Source organism: Pimephales promelas, chromosome 6, assembly GCF_988280905.1.
Source record: "Pimephales promelas chromosome 6, fPimPro1.hap1.1, whole genome shotgun sequence".
In the NCBI taxonomy this organism is placed as follows: domain Eukaryota; kingdom Metazoa; phylum Chordata; class Actinopteri; order Cypriniformes; family Leuciscidae; genus Pimephales; species Pimephales promelas.
The window spans coordinates 32,198,194-32,211,366 of record NC_142774.1 but is presented as its reverse complement, the minus strand read 5'-3'; the positions used below and the strand labels follow the sequence as shown (position 1 = coordinate 32,211,366).

General features: G+C 38.4%; 1 protein-coding gene and 1 long non-coding RNA gene across 3 annotated transcripts in view; one reads left to right on the top strand and one right to left on the bottom strand.

Annotated features, from left to right (window-relative positions):
- Positions 1-13,173, bottom strand: part of sgcz (sarcoglycan zeta) — a 289,415-nt gene that overhangs the window by 198,066 nt on the left and 78,176 nt on the right. The gene's annotated exons all lie outside the window — the stretch shown is intronic.
- On the top strand, positions 7,276-8,678 carry LOC148978752 (uncharacterized). Its single transcript, XR_016168906.1, has 2 exons — positions 7,276-7,563; positions 8,188-8,678. It is a non-coding gene; the product is annotated as an uncharacterized LOC148978752 (long non-coding RNA).

Genomic DNA, 13,173 nt, shown 5'->3' with positions numbered 1-13,173 from the left:
TGCTTTTTGGTGCACCCCCTTAGCCTCCAGTGTATGACTGATAGACAACAACGGTTTGACTGAAAAATGTCAATGAAAATACTGTGGAAACAAAGACACCTACATCTTGGATGCCCTTGAGGTAAGCTAAAACAGATCAAAAATTAATTTCAAAGTGAACTATCCCTTTAAATGATTAATGAACTTTGCAATGGAAGTGAATCATTTAAATTTAACTTTAGCTGGACAATAACATTATTCAAAAGCTGCTGTGAAGCCAAACCAATCCCGCAGGGCCCCGCAGATAACTCAAAGCCCCGCCTCCCCCTCGTATCAAAGCGTGTCAATCAAAGTTTACAACATTAATGAGATAATTAAGCGGAACTATCCCTCAGGTCACGAAAAGAGAGACTGAAAAAAAAAATCATGTGAGTGAATTGAAAACACGTGTCTATACACAAATTTAATTTCTCGTGCCATTTATACGGCAAAAATAGTTTTCACAGGCATATGACAGGCCTACCCAGTTTCCGCGTGGAAATGATACGCACTTTTTGGAATGTAATATGCACGCACACCACACCCCTAATTGTACCCAAGAGATTTACAGTGCGTAGTATATGCATACAAAAAAAAAAAATTGCCGGATAAATGGCACGGTAAATAAAATCTGTGAAAAAAAAAATAATAAAAAAGAAAAAATAACTAAACCCTGGTGTTATCATGGCCTGGTTTCACAGACAGGGTTTAGAGTAATCCAGGATTATGCCTTAGGTCATCTTAAGACAAAATAATGGCACTGACATATTTATTTTAGTGTAAGTTGCTGTCAGTTAAAACAGCACAAACATGCATTTCAGTCTGGGACTTGGTGTGTGAAAAAAAAAAAAAAACAATGTGAAACTGGGGTCGTGTGTTCAATGTGCTAAAACACATTTCTAACACGTTTACACCCCTGACACAACGCACTATGATCAATGTTGAGGTGTGACGCACGTAATGCTCAATTGCTGTGTTAGTGCTAATGGCCTAGTGCAAACTATAAACAGGGATCAATATTTGACCTTTTGTTATCATTGTGATATGTTTGTATTGATTTTGATGAGGGACAAAATGTCCGTCTTAAGAGCTTGATTGTCAATTGCTTGTTAAATATGAATTATTTCATACTTAGTAACTGGCAACCACATACTGGCGCCAGTGGATTTGATGGATTTGTCAGAAATACAGGCTCCACAGTCAACATCCCTCTCACCATAAACCATTTTGTCTTCCTTTCCTCCAGAAAACGAGCGGTTAGTAGCAAACTATGTCTCACTGAACTGACTTTATAGATCCGCAGTCCTATCCAAGACTACAGTAAGGCCTTTTTACAGTACCATGGTATGCTAAGGTTTCCTAAAATGCATCAGTGTGTATTTGTGGTAGGGTTTTCTTTTGGGAAAACCCCACTGCAGCTTATTGCTCATGCCTTCATGAAATCTGAAGACAGAGCAATAATACCTGCAACCCCATTATGGCAAAGAGCAAGGGGAGGAATCAAAAGGAGAATGTGTGTGTGTGTGTGTGTGTGTGTGTGTGTGTGTGTGTGTGTGTGTGTGTGTGTGTGTGTGTTTGTTTGTCTGTGTCAACCGTAGGAAAGATTAATGAACTTCAATGTCACTTTGACAACTTCTGTCATCCGAAGACAAACACAATCCAAATGCTAAAGAACCAAAGGGGAGGTGGGTTGCCATAGAAACGGTGTCAGAGCCCATACAGATTGAATTCACCTGTGTTCTCTACTGTAGGCCTACATGCAAACAATTCAGGAAAAAAAAAAGTGTTGAAACAGCAATGTTGACATTTCATTCTAACATTGTGTAGTGGTACAATAACCTGGAAATTGAGTTTGTAAATTGATTCAAATTAATTTGTTCAAATTAAGCAACCTTGCATTCATTACTGACTTGTTAATTTAACAGAGGCCAGCTAATAAGAGTTCTGCAAGCAAACCTCACTCCCCTGGCCTCATGAGACACCCAATCCAGCCGGGAGAGGTGCGAGAAGAACATATAAAGGGGTTACAATGGTGCCGTGACCCGGATGGGAGAGTGGTTTAGTGGGGTGAGTGTAACGGAGGCCAGCTAGAACGAGTTAAACTTGCAAGACTTGTTTTTCAGTTGTTGTTTTTTTTTTTTCTTTATGATATGTTGTTAAGGAGCCATTAAAACAATATCAGACTTGAAAAGAGCCAGACCATAATTCTAACCGGTTGAATTTTTGTATTTTTATGGTTTGAATGAGTGAGTGAGTGAGTGAGTGAGTGAATTTGGGTGGGTGAGTGAGTGAGTGAGTGAGTGAGTGAGTGAGTGAGTGAGTGAGTGAGTGGGTGGGTGAGTGAGTGAGTGAGTGAATTTGGGTAGGTGAGTGAGTGAGTGAGTGGATGGGTGAGTGAGTGAGTGAGTGAGTGAGTGAGTGAGTGAGTGGGTGGGTGAGTGGGTGAGTGAGTGAGTGAGTGAGTGAGTGGATGGGTGGTTGAGTGAGTGAGTGAGTGAGTGAGTTGGGTGGGTGGGTAAGTGAGTGAGTTTGGGTGGGTGAGTAAGTGAGTGAGTGAGTTTGGGTGGGCGAGTAAGTGAGTGAGTGAGTGAGTGGATGGGTGGTTGAGTGAGTGAGTGAGTTAGTTAGTGAGTGGGTGAGTGAGTGAGTGAGTGAGTGAGTGAGTGAGTGGGTGGGTGGGTGAGTGGGTGAGTGGGTGAGTTGGTGGGTGAGTGAGAGGGTGGGTGAGTGAGTGGGTGGATGGATGAGTAAGTAAGTGCTCGGGCAGGCGGGCGGATGGATGAATGGATAAATCAATTTTATAGTGCTTTAAAATATCTCTGCAACCACCCACAACACCTTATATTAGCATAGAAGAACATATAAAGGGGTTACAATGGTGCCGTGACCCGGATGGGAGAGTGGTTTAGTGGGGTGAGTGTAACGGAGGCCAGCTAGAACGAGTTAAACTTGCAAGACTTGTTTTTCAGTTGTTGTTTTTTTTTTTCTTTATGATATGTTGTTAAGGAGCCATTAAAACAATATCAGACTTGAAAAGAGCCAGACCATAATTCTAACCGGTTGAATTTTTGTATTTTTATGGTTTGAATGAGTGAGTGAGTGAGTGAGTGAGTGAATTTGGGTGGGTGAGTGAGTGAGTGGGTGGGTGGGTGGGTGAGTGAGTGAGTGAGTGAGTGAGTGAATTTGGGTGGGTGAGTGAGTGAGTGAGTGAGTGAGTGAGTGGATGGGTGAGTGAGTGAGTGAGTGAGTGAGTGAGTGGGTGGGTGAGTGGGTGGGTGAGTGAGTGAGTGAGTGAGTGGATGGGTGGTTGAGTGAGTGAGTGAGTGAGTGAGTTGGGTGGGTGGGTGGGTGGGTAAGTGAGTGAGTTTGGGTGGGTGAGTAAGTGAGTGAGTGAGTTTGGGTGGGCGAGTAAGTGAGTGAGTGAGTGAGTGGATGGGTGGTTGAGTGAGTGAGTGAGTTAGTGAGTGAGTGAGTTAGTTAGTGAGTGGGTGAGTGAGTGAGTGAGTGAGTGAGTGGGTGGGTGGGTGAGTGGGTGAGTGGGTGAGTTGGTGGGTGAGTGAGAGGGTGGGTGAGTGAGTGGGTGGATGGATGAGTAAGTAAGTGCTCGGGCAGGCGGGCGGATGGATGAATGGATAAATCAATTTTATAGTGCTTTAAAATATCTCTGCAACCACCCACAACACCTTATATTAGCATGTGGCATTTTGCAAGAGTAACTCAAAATTCTGAAAGTCTGTATTTTTTAGTATGTGTTCGTAAAAGTGCTACATTTTCACTTTACAACATCAGGACTCAGAGAACTAGACCTTTGGATGGTCTCTCATTATCCTTTAATTGTTCTCGTTTGAGGTTTACAGCTTTAAATATTTCGGTAAGAATCAGTGGATGTGTAATGATGCTAAAAATGGCTGCACATTCATCTTGTGAAACATCCGTCTCAGTGGTATGTGGATTCAGTCAGGTGACGCTATAAGGGTCAGGAGGGGTTAAAGGCAGAGGATTACATCCTCTAATGAAGTCTCAACACTGTTACGGGGAACTGTGATTCCTCACAGGCCATTACCTAACACTGCAAATCATGAGAGTCGGGGTGGTCATTAAAGCCCTGCCCCAACAGGCAGCTTCCCTTCTGCATATGAGTGAAGCCGGTCTCTGCCAATTACATCCAGAGAGGACAGTCTGAACATGGAGATCTCTCCCTTCCTTTGCTGTCATCAAACAGTATCAATTAAGGGGAAACTAGGAATTATTACCCAATAGTGATGTTAGATAAGTGTTTCCAACTTTTTGCATGTTTTCACCCTGTTTCACGGCAAGTGTTGCTGCAATGTTGCGGACACTATCTCGCTGTCTGCCTCTTTTTCCCAGCCAGATATCGCAGTCCTTCATCTTATCATTCTGCTGAAGGATTTTTCACCTGGAGTGCAAAGGCCTTGGCTAAAGCAAATTCATTACTTTTTCAAGCATTTTTTAACTTTCATTTCCCTTACCCGGCATCAGATACCTTATACAATATGTTGTGGGTAATGTGCAGTCTCTGGAAGCCCATTTCTGCCGCAGAGTACAACAAATAAAAAGATAATGATGACTTTATATGTCACAATTGCAACTTTATTCCTCATAATTATAATTTTATATTTTACATTGCGAGTTTATTTATTGCAAATGCAACTTTATGTCTCAAAATTACAACTTCCTTTTTCTTTTCTTTTTTGCACTTTATCTCCTTTATCTCACAATGGCCTTTTTCAAATGATCATAAATTTAATGGTGAAAGACTGTAAAAACGATAAGTTAAAAACTGTTAACTGGTTAATAAGTTACCTTTACTATGTTTGGCAAAAAAAAAATGTAATAAATCTTAAGTGAAATTTAAAAAAAAAATGTTTTTGGAAATGGAAAAGAACAAGTCATTTTATAATTTACACAGAACATTACCAACATTTACTGTGTAACGCTTTGATTCTTGATGGTTTTTCATTGAAAAATTACAATAGTTTAGTGTAATTTGTTTAACCTTGATGCGGTTTTGTATTTGTGTGGTTTGATTCTCATTACCACCCTTTTTTTTCTTCTTTTTTGAGGTTGTAGGTGTATTGTAAAAGTAAAAAAAATGTAAAGTAAAAAGTAAAAAAATAATAAAAAATAATAATAATAGTACTAAAAAGTACTTCAGTAGTTTGGTATATTAACATTATTGAAAATATGCAGGTTTTTTTATACTCAAAATTTGAAGTTCAATTCGTAAAACCTAAAATCTTGACACCATATTGTTTGTGGTACCTTATTTTTATGGACAGCTGTCGTTGTTTTGCTGTAAATGTCACTGATTTGTTTCTCTCTCTTTTTTTTTTTCAAAGTGTAAGGCAACAGGTTCCGCGATTATGCTACATAAAATACTGATTTGGTTTAAGTTTTTTTGACACATGAGGACAAAAAGAGAGCATACAAGAGACAGGAAAAAGCACAATGCAGACATTTAGCAGATTTTACAAAGACTAATTTACAGCAGAACCACCTGACCAATCAGAATCAAGTAATCCAGAGAGTAATAAATATTCATAAGTCATGTTGTGGTAACTATGGTACTCTGTGAGCGGGAAGGGGGAGATAAGGGCGGTGTAGGAGGAAAACAACATCTCCATCTCATTCAGCAAAGCCTGCTGTGAAACCACCTCATCAACAGCACAACAACAGTAAGGGCAGAAAAGAGGTGACAGACGAAATGAAGGAAAACAAAACAAGCTTCCCTGAACAGACAGCGATAGCTTTGGGAGATCAGGAGACAATGCCAGATCAGATGCAAGGTTGCGGCTGACAAATCTGATGTGACACCCTGGTTGAAGAAAAAACAAAACTAGATTTATATACATAATATATTGCTTTCCCCCCCAAGAGGCCTCCAGACATTCAGGGCCAGTGCTGGGGTAGTCGCTATCTGTCCTTTGGTGAAATGAACTTGGCGGATCGTCCACAACCCGATCTGATAGCCGATTCTTGAGGCGCTGAGCGCAGGTTTGTGTGTGACTTGTTTACAGGCTTCATAAAAGCTTTTATGGGGTTATCAAAGATAATAATGTCCAGAAAAGACACAGAGAGCCCTGTGCCCTCTCAGCAACTTCCTCTGGTGATATGAAGTCTCGCCACCATCCGAGATTGTGTTTCCAGTATTCTCTGTGAGATTCGGTGTAGTAATAAATTACCAGATTCCATCTATTTTAGGCATACACTCTTCACCCACTGAATTAGAGCGCCTCCCATTCATTTAGACACACCCCTCACTCCAAAACCCCGCCCTTTAAAAGACACAGGTAAAAATATCAAGTTTCTGATTAAAGGCACACTACGCAGGAAATCTGTTTTTGTCAAACAGCGGCCCCTAGAGTCACTGTGGAGTTCTTTACTGTCGTAAATACCACTCACGGCCTGATACTCTTCTGAAGCTGTTATATCAAGGTACAAATCTTGCATAGTGGGCCTTTAACCTCTTATCAAGCACCGGCCCGATTACGGGCCGTCGAGGGCGTGGCTAAACTTTTATTACCTTTTTTAAGCTTTGTTTTATAACAAATATTCAACTGACTATCATAAACTATGCATCATTTGAAAGCTAAAACACTCAAGAATCATGTTCTAAACTTGTTTTTGCAATCAATACAACAGAGAGGAAAGGGTTAAATTAAATGCAAAAGGACCTCTCATTTGAAAATGAGTAAAATGAACCGCTATACTCATCTTTCATCTCGTATGATTCAGATCAGTTCGGACGAATCCAAGAAACAACAGCATACATTTCAATGTAAGGGTCCATTCTTCAAAATGCATCCCACTTTTTAATCCAAAACAACGAAAAAATAGGGAAAAAATGAAATATCCTCCTTTGTTTGCATGAGCGTTTTCGAGATAGAGTTCGCGTCATGTTTATTTTCAAAGAAATATCGATTCTTATCCATTTTCCAACACTCAGAAGCCATCTCACCCCTGTAGTTTAGACTCTTCCGGATAAAATGAGTCATCCCCCTTCTCTCTCCTTCAATCACAGGCTCTGTAATCGATCAAAATGCCAAGGGACCGCCTGACAGGCTTAGAAACCTGTCAATCTCGCATCTTGGTTTTTGGCTGGATAAAGTCTGGATATAGCCAGCCAATGTGTAATCGGCAATGTTTTGATGGATGGGAGTATTGACCAATTAAAACACGATTGCAGTGATTGACAGTTCTCAAGCAGATTTGTCAAACACAAGTGCGCATTGTTGTTATTCGCTCGTGCACTTTCGCCATTTTACGCACGGAGCGCATAGGCTATGTATTGGTTCGCTACACGGAGCTCGTATCAACTCATAGATTTTCTCCAAAGTTATATTTGACAATCTCCATCATGGATCGTCGTCTACAGAAGCGTTTTTGTGGTGTTGAGAGTATTTAGGAGGAAGTGATGAGAAGCAGCGACGAAGAGCAAAGACGCAGAGAGATGCATCTGAACACGGTGTCGAGCGTCTGTCGAGAGGAGATGTTTGTTCATGGACTCGATCCCGTTTTAGATCGGTAAGTTTCAACACATTGTCATTTATTGTTATGTTTATTATTGGCAGTTTTTCTGTTCATGTAATGTTTTTGATTATAAAATGACGATGGACATTAGCTACTAGCAAAGACACAAGGCTAAACGAGCAGGTGATAGAGCTGTAACGTTATATTATAACGATACATAAAGAGAAAATATTTTTATCACACACATTATATTTATGTTGCATTGAATATTACAATAATGGAAGGAAAGGATTATAAGAAGTCAGGTGAAGATGTGTTGATTATAAAATAACAGTGGAGATGACTAGCAAGATATGAGACGTAAACAGTGATACGTTTATATGAATGAATGGTGTAATGAATATAAATATAATGGAAGGAAAGGATTACAAGATGTCAGGTGAAGATATAGTAAATATATATATAATTTTATACATAGAAAAAATAATAATTACAAAGCATTTTTAATGTTGAGCATTATAACGATAAGGTATGTGACATTTGATATTGTAATATGATGGAATATTGATGCTGCTAATAGATGAATGTGACTCAAACTGAAATCCTCTTTTGTGTGTGTGTTTTCCTGTGCAAATTTTATTTGTTCTGCTTACACACTTTATTTCTCCTGTCTTTCAGTGGCTTTGGTTTCCAGAACAAACCTTGGTGGTGACTGCCTTGATCAACATGTCTTCCTACACTTTGTAAATACTGTAAGCAGTTGCTTTTTGTTTTTGTAATTGGATATTCATTGTAATTGTTTATTGTAACTTATTTGAGTAAAAAACACTGTTGCAATTACAAATGTTATTTTTTTCTTTTTATATATTTTATTCATTAGTAAAACAATAACTTTTGGATAAATGAAGTGAGGTTTTTTTTCACTGTTTTTGCTATTATAAATGTTCAAAATAAAGAGTATTTTGTTAAAATGTTAAAATGTTGTGCTGAAATAATTTTTTCTTGTGTAGTTTGATGGGCAGAATAGTTCTGAATGGATAAACATGTATGTAGTATGTAGTGTTTACTCCTTATGTCATTTGGTAACCAGGTATCCATTTGGAGTCTCCAAGTGGCCTTTTGGAAAGGACGCCTAGACTTTTCTTGAATAAAAGCTTACAGAAACTACATTTTTGGGAGTATCTTCCTCAAATTTGAATCATAACATGGTCAGACATTCAGTTTTATCTTTATGGTGTTTTCAAGGCCTTAACATAAAATTCTGATACATTTTTCCCTAAATGAAGTTTATTCAAAGAAATCGTGAATTAATTTCATGTATATTTTACCTTGTTTTACTCTGTTCCTATGCTACTTTGAGTTATAATGACTCTTGGGTAACAAAGTTTCAAGTGTCTAGTTTAAAAAAATATCAGAGTTATGAATGTGGACCATAGGGTTCAAGAGCTACAAAGATTTGTATTTGGGTATGTCGTTTTCAGAAAATTCTCAAAAATAGGGGCGCTGGTTAAGAGGTTAAATAAGAAATCTAGGAGGTGTTTATGGGTAGGCCTACTATGACATTAGACTACATAACCTATAATAAAAGATAATGAATTTCAAACGTGAACCAAATATTTTTTTTTCCAAAGATAAACAGTCAGATCAACTTGAAAAGATGCTGCAGCTAACACAGTCTCATCCCAAGAAGTCATAACTGACGTCTTGGGACGTCTTTTGACCATACGTCAACATCCGCCTTTTTAGGGTACCCTTAAACGTCGGTTACATGACGATCCCAGGCCGTCATACAACTGACGCTTTACCTTTAACGTTGGTTAGGTGACGGGGTAGGTTTAGGTCTGGGGTAGGGTTAGGATAACGATAACGTCATCTAACCGACGTTCAAGGGTACCCTAAAAAGGCGGATGTTGACGTATGGTCACAAGACGTCAGTTATATGACGTCTTGGGATGAGACTGCGCTGCTGCAGCCAATGAGGCGCCAGCAGGGGCCGACTCAACCTCCAAGGACAGTTTTTTAATATTTTTCAGACGATTACTACTCAAGATTTTGCTTTAGTATAATTTTCGGGACAATTAGGGCCGGATTCGGGAAAACAGCTTTCGGAACTGTCCAGAATTTTTCAGGACGTCTGGTCACCCTATGCGCGCAGTCTCCACTGGGATGGGCTCTTCAATCTATCGCCGTTGCGGACTCTCTCTATTCCTTTCAGTGAAATCACAAAATAAAATGAACACACACTTAGAAATATTTACTTTCTAGTCCATCAAAAAGATCGCCAGGTCATCAGTGTTGCACCCAGTGCTGCTTTTTAGCTCGAGCCAACGAGTGAAACGATGAATGTTTCAAATATGCTTTGCATTTAGTAACAGCCTGTCTGTAAAAGTGTGTTAAACTTATTTTATCAGACAGAGCAAGGTCACTTAGGATTTGGATTTTGAATAGGTTTCTAAGAATCATCATGTATCCGAACCACACATTGTACTATAAGTCGCTTTGGATAAATTAAGTATCCGCCACATGTCTTGCAAAAGCTACACAACATACATATGTTCTAGGCATATTTCAAAGATTTCAGCACTGGAAGGATAGTCCAAGTAGCAGCAGTAGTGTGCCTCTAAACAGCCGCTATGAACAGTGAGACAGGGAATAATTGTTGTTCTTTCCCTGTCAAGCCTGGAGTACTCTCAGGGGAGTCACAGTCTTTGGCTCATAATTGGCTCCAAGCTTCCACAAAACAACTCGTATCCCCCTTTCTCCACAACCCTCCATATAGCTTGGTTTACTGGGCTTTCTGACAATATCGTCATGGTGTTTGCACATCACTGGCCCAACAAATCAGGATCAGACATGTTTTTCCCCATATTTTTTTTTTTTTAACTGTTTAGGGCTGGCAGAAGTAAAGTGAGTTTCAATGGGTATCAAGCTTATAGAGTGTTTGGGGTTGAAGAGTCGAAGAGATCTTACTCGTGACCTGCAATATCCTTCTTATGTCGAATGTTGGTGAATGTTCTTTTTTTTTTCTTACACTTTACTTTAGGGTCCAATTCTTACTATTACGTTGCTTAATAGCATACATATTACAAGGATGTTGGCTGTTTATTAGTACTTATAAAGCACATATCAATTCCGTATTCTGCATGACCATATTCTACCCCGCTTAATTGAATTCCTACCCGAAACCTAAAATGAACATCCTTGCGAACTATTGATAAGTAATGAGTTTATTGAGGCGTAGGTTGTTAATAGTTAATAGTTAGAATTGGACCCTAATCTAAAGTATGTCCATTAATTTCTATTCACCCTATTGATGAATAGAAAATGTCATCAGTAAGATTTAAATTTTTAATAGTATTTCACAATATTACTGTTTTTAGTGTTCTGTAACCCCAGCATTTATCTTTCGTATTCGCAAAAAAGAAAATCATACAGGTTTGGAACAACATGAAGTTGAGTAAATGATGACCATTTTTGTTCCCGGCGGAACTATCCTTATTTGCTAGTGTTCTGTTAGTAGCCCTTTCATAAAGAGAGAGAAAAAAAAAAAAACATTGTAAAGAGCAAAAGGTTCTCATGTCACATCTCCCTCAAGAGATGTCCCTCACAGTGTCTATGCACAGAGTATTTGACCTTTGTCTTTCCATGAGACAGCAATATGGCATCCATGTCTATTTGTTGCAGACATTTAAAAGAGCATTGCAGGGAAATCTGTTAAATACCATCAGTGTCCATCCATGTCTTGATGTCAAGTAACCGACAGCTTTAGTCTCACAAATGAATCCATGTCACCAATGCAACCAAGCGAATGACAACGCAAATGTTTAACCTCTTAAGAATATTTAACATTGATCTGTGTCAGAGGGATGATTCTGAAATTCATTATTAATAAATAAGAAAAGGAGGATGTAAACTTTGTATGAACATGACATTGGAGATCCAAAGTCATGCCATATCAGTAGAGAAGGATTTAACTGGGTGTTGAAGGGTGAAGGACTGGGCGACACTCAAAGCGTGAGGAGATTACATTGCTGCCATTCAGCTGTGCCGTAAAATACAACCTTGTCTGTACAGGAGAGGGAGGGGGAGAGGTGTGGGGTGATTTGTATTTTGTTTGTATCTTTGACAAGTGATAGGTGTTAAAAGTATTTTGGGGAAGTTGCTGCTGCACTGTGTGACAAATTATGAATAGTAATTTGACTGTCCAAACTGAAAGCATAAATGCTGTGTGACGTAGCAAAAGCCAGACAAAAAAATACAGCGGCCCAAAAAAGTATGTGAACAATTTAGGCAGACTTATAAAGTAAACATCAAACCAAGTGGCATATATATATATATATATATATATATATATATATGAAGAGTTCAGATGCAAAAGCCTCTAAGTGCCATTTGAAATTTTCTTCTAGAATGATCATTTTTATCAAGCTTGTATATTTAAGTTCAGTGATTTCACTTAAATGGCAATGATAATTACCTATTAATTGTTATTTAAGTGAAATTACTGAACTTAAATATACAAGTTTGATAAAAAAAATCATTAAAGAAGAAAATTTCAAATGGCATTTAGAGGCTTTTGCATCTGAACTCTTCATATATATATATATATATATATATATATATATATATATATATATACACACATACATACATACATACATACATATATATATATATGTGTAATTTTATTTTCAAATAATAATAACAGTGTTCTCAAAATTACTAAAAAATAAAAAAATAAAAATATGAAAGCTAAATAGAAATAATCACTAATGTGAAATATTAAACTTATTAACATTAAAACAGAACTGAAAAAAAATCAAGCTAATTCAAAATGTAAATAAATACTAAAAGAGTATAACATAATATTAAAATCACACTAATAAATACACTGTTAAGAAATAAGTTAAAATAGTTAGTGTTAAATTATACCTGTTGTGTTAGGAAATCTGTAATTTCACACAACAAAATAAGAGAGACCATAAGTAATTAAATACATTGCTGTTGATTCACAACAAACAACAATCACACCATAAACATGGAGGACCCTATTTTAACGATCTAAGCGCATGGTGTAAAGCGCACGGCACAAGTGCACTTAGGTGAACGGGAAAAATGGTCGGCACGCTTGGCGCATGGTCTAAAAGTTTTGTCCCTATTCTCTTAATGAGTCATGGGTGTGTTTTAGGCGTAACATGCAAAAAAAAACAATCAGAGTCTCATTTCCCATTCCCTTCAAAAGCCAGTTGCGCCATTGGGGATCCACTATTTACATGGCGGAATTTACAAGCGGAAAGACCTACCCTATCTCACGACCAATTCGTACGAATTCGTACGAGTGATTAAAAAGTGGCTAATTCGTACTAATTCGTACGACCTCACTCGTGCGAATTCATACGATTTGTCTAAACCCACGTGACGGTTATGTTTAGGGGCGGGGTCAGGGGTAGGTCATTCGTACGAATTCATACGAATTGGCCAATTCGTAAAATATGTACGATTTAGCAAAAATCGTACTAATTTGTACGACTGAGGTCGTATGAATTGTTACGAATTAGCCACCTCGTAAAATTCGTACGAATTCCCGTGAGATCGGGTTGGAAAGACTGAACGCTTCACCAGAGAGGAAATGGATCTTCTCGTGTGCAAGCAGACCATCTACAG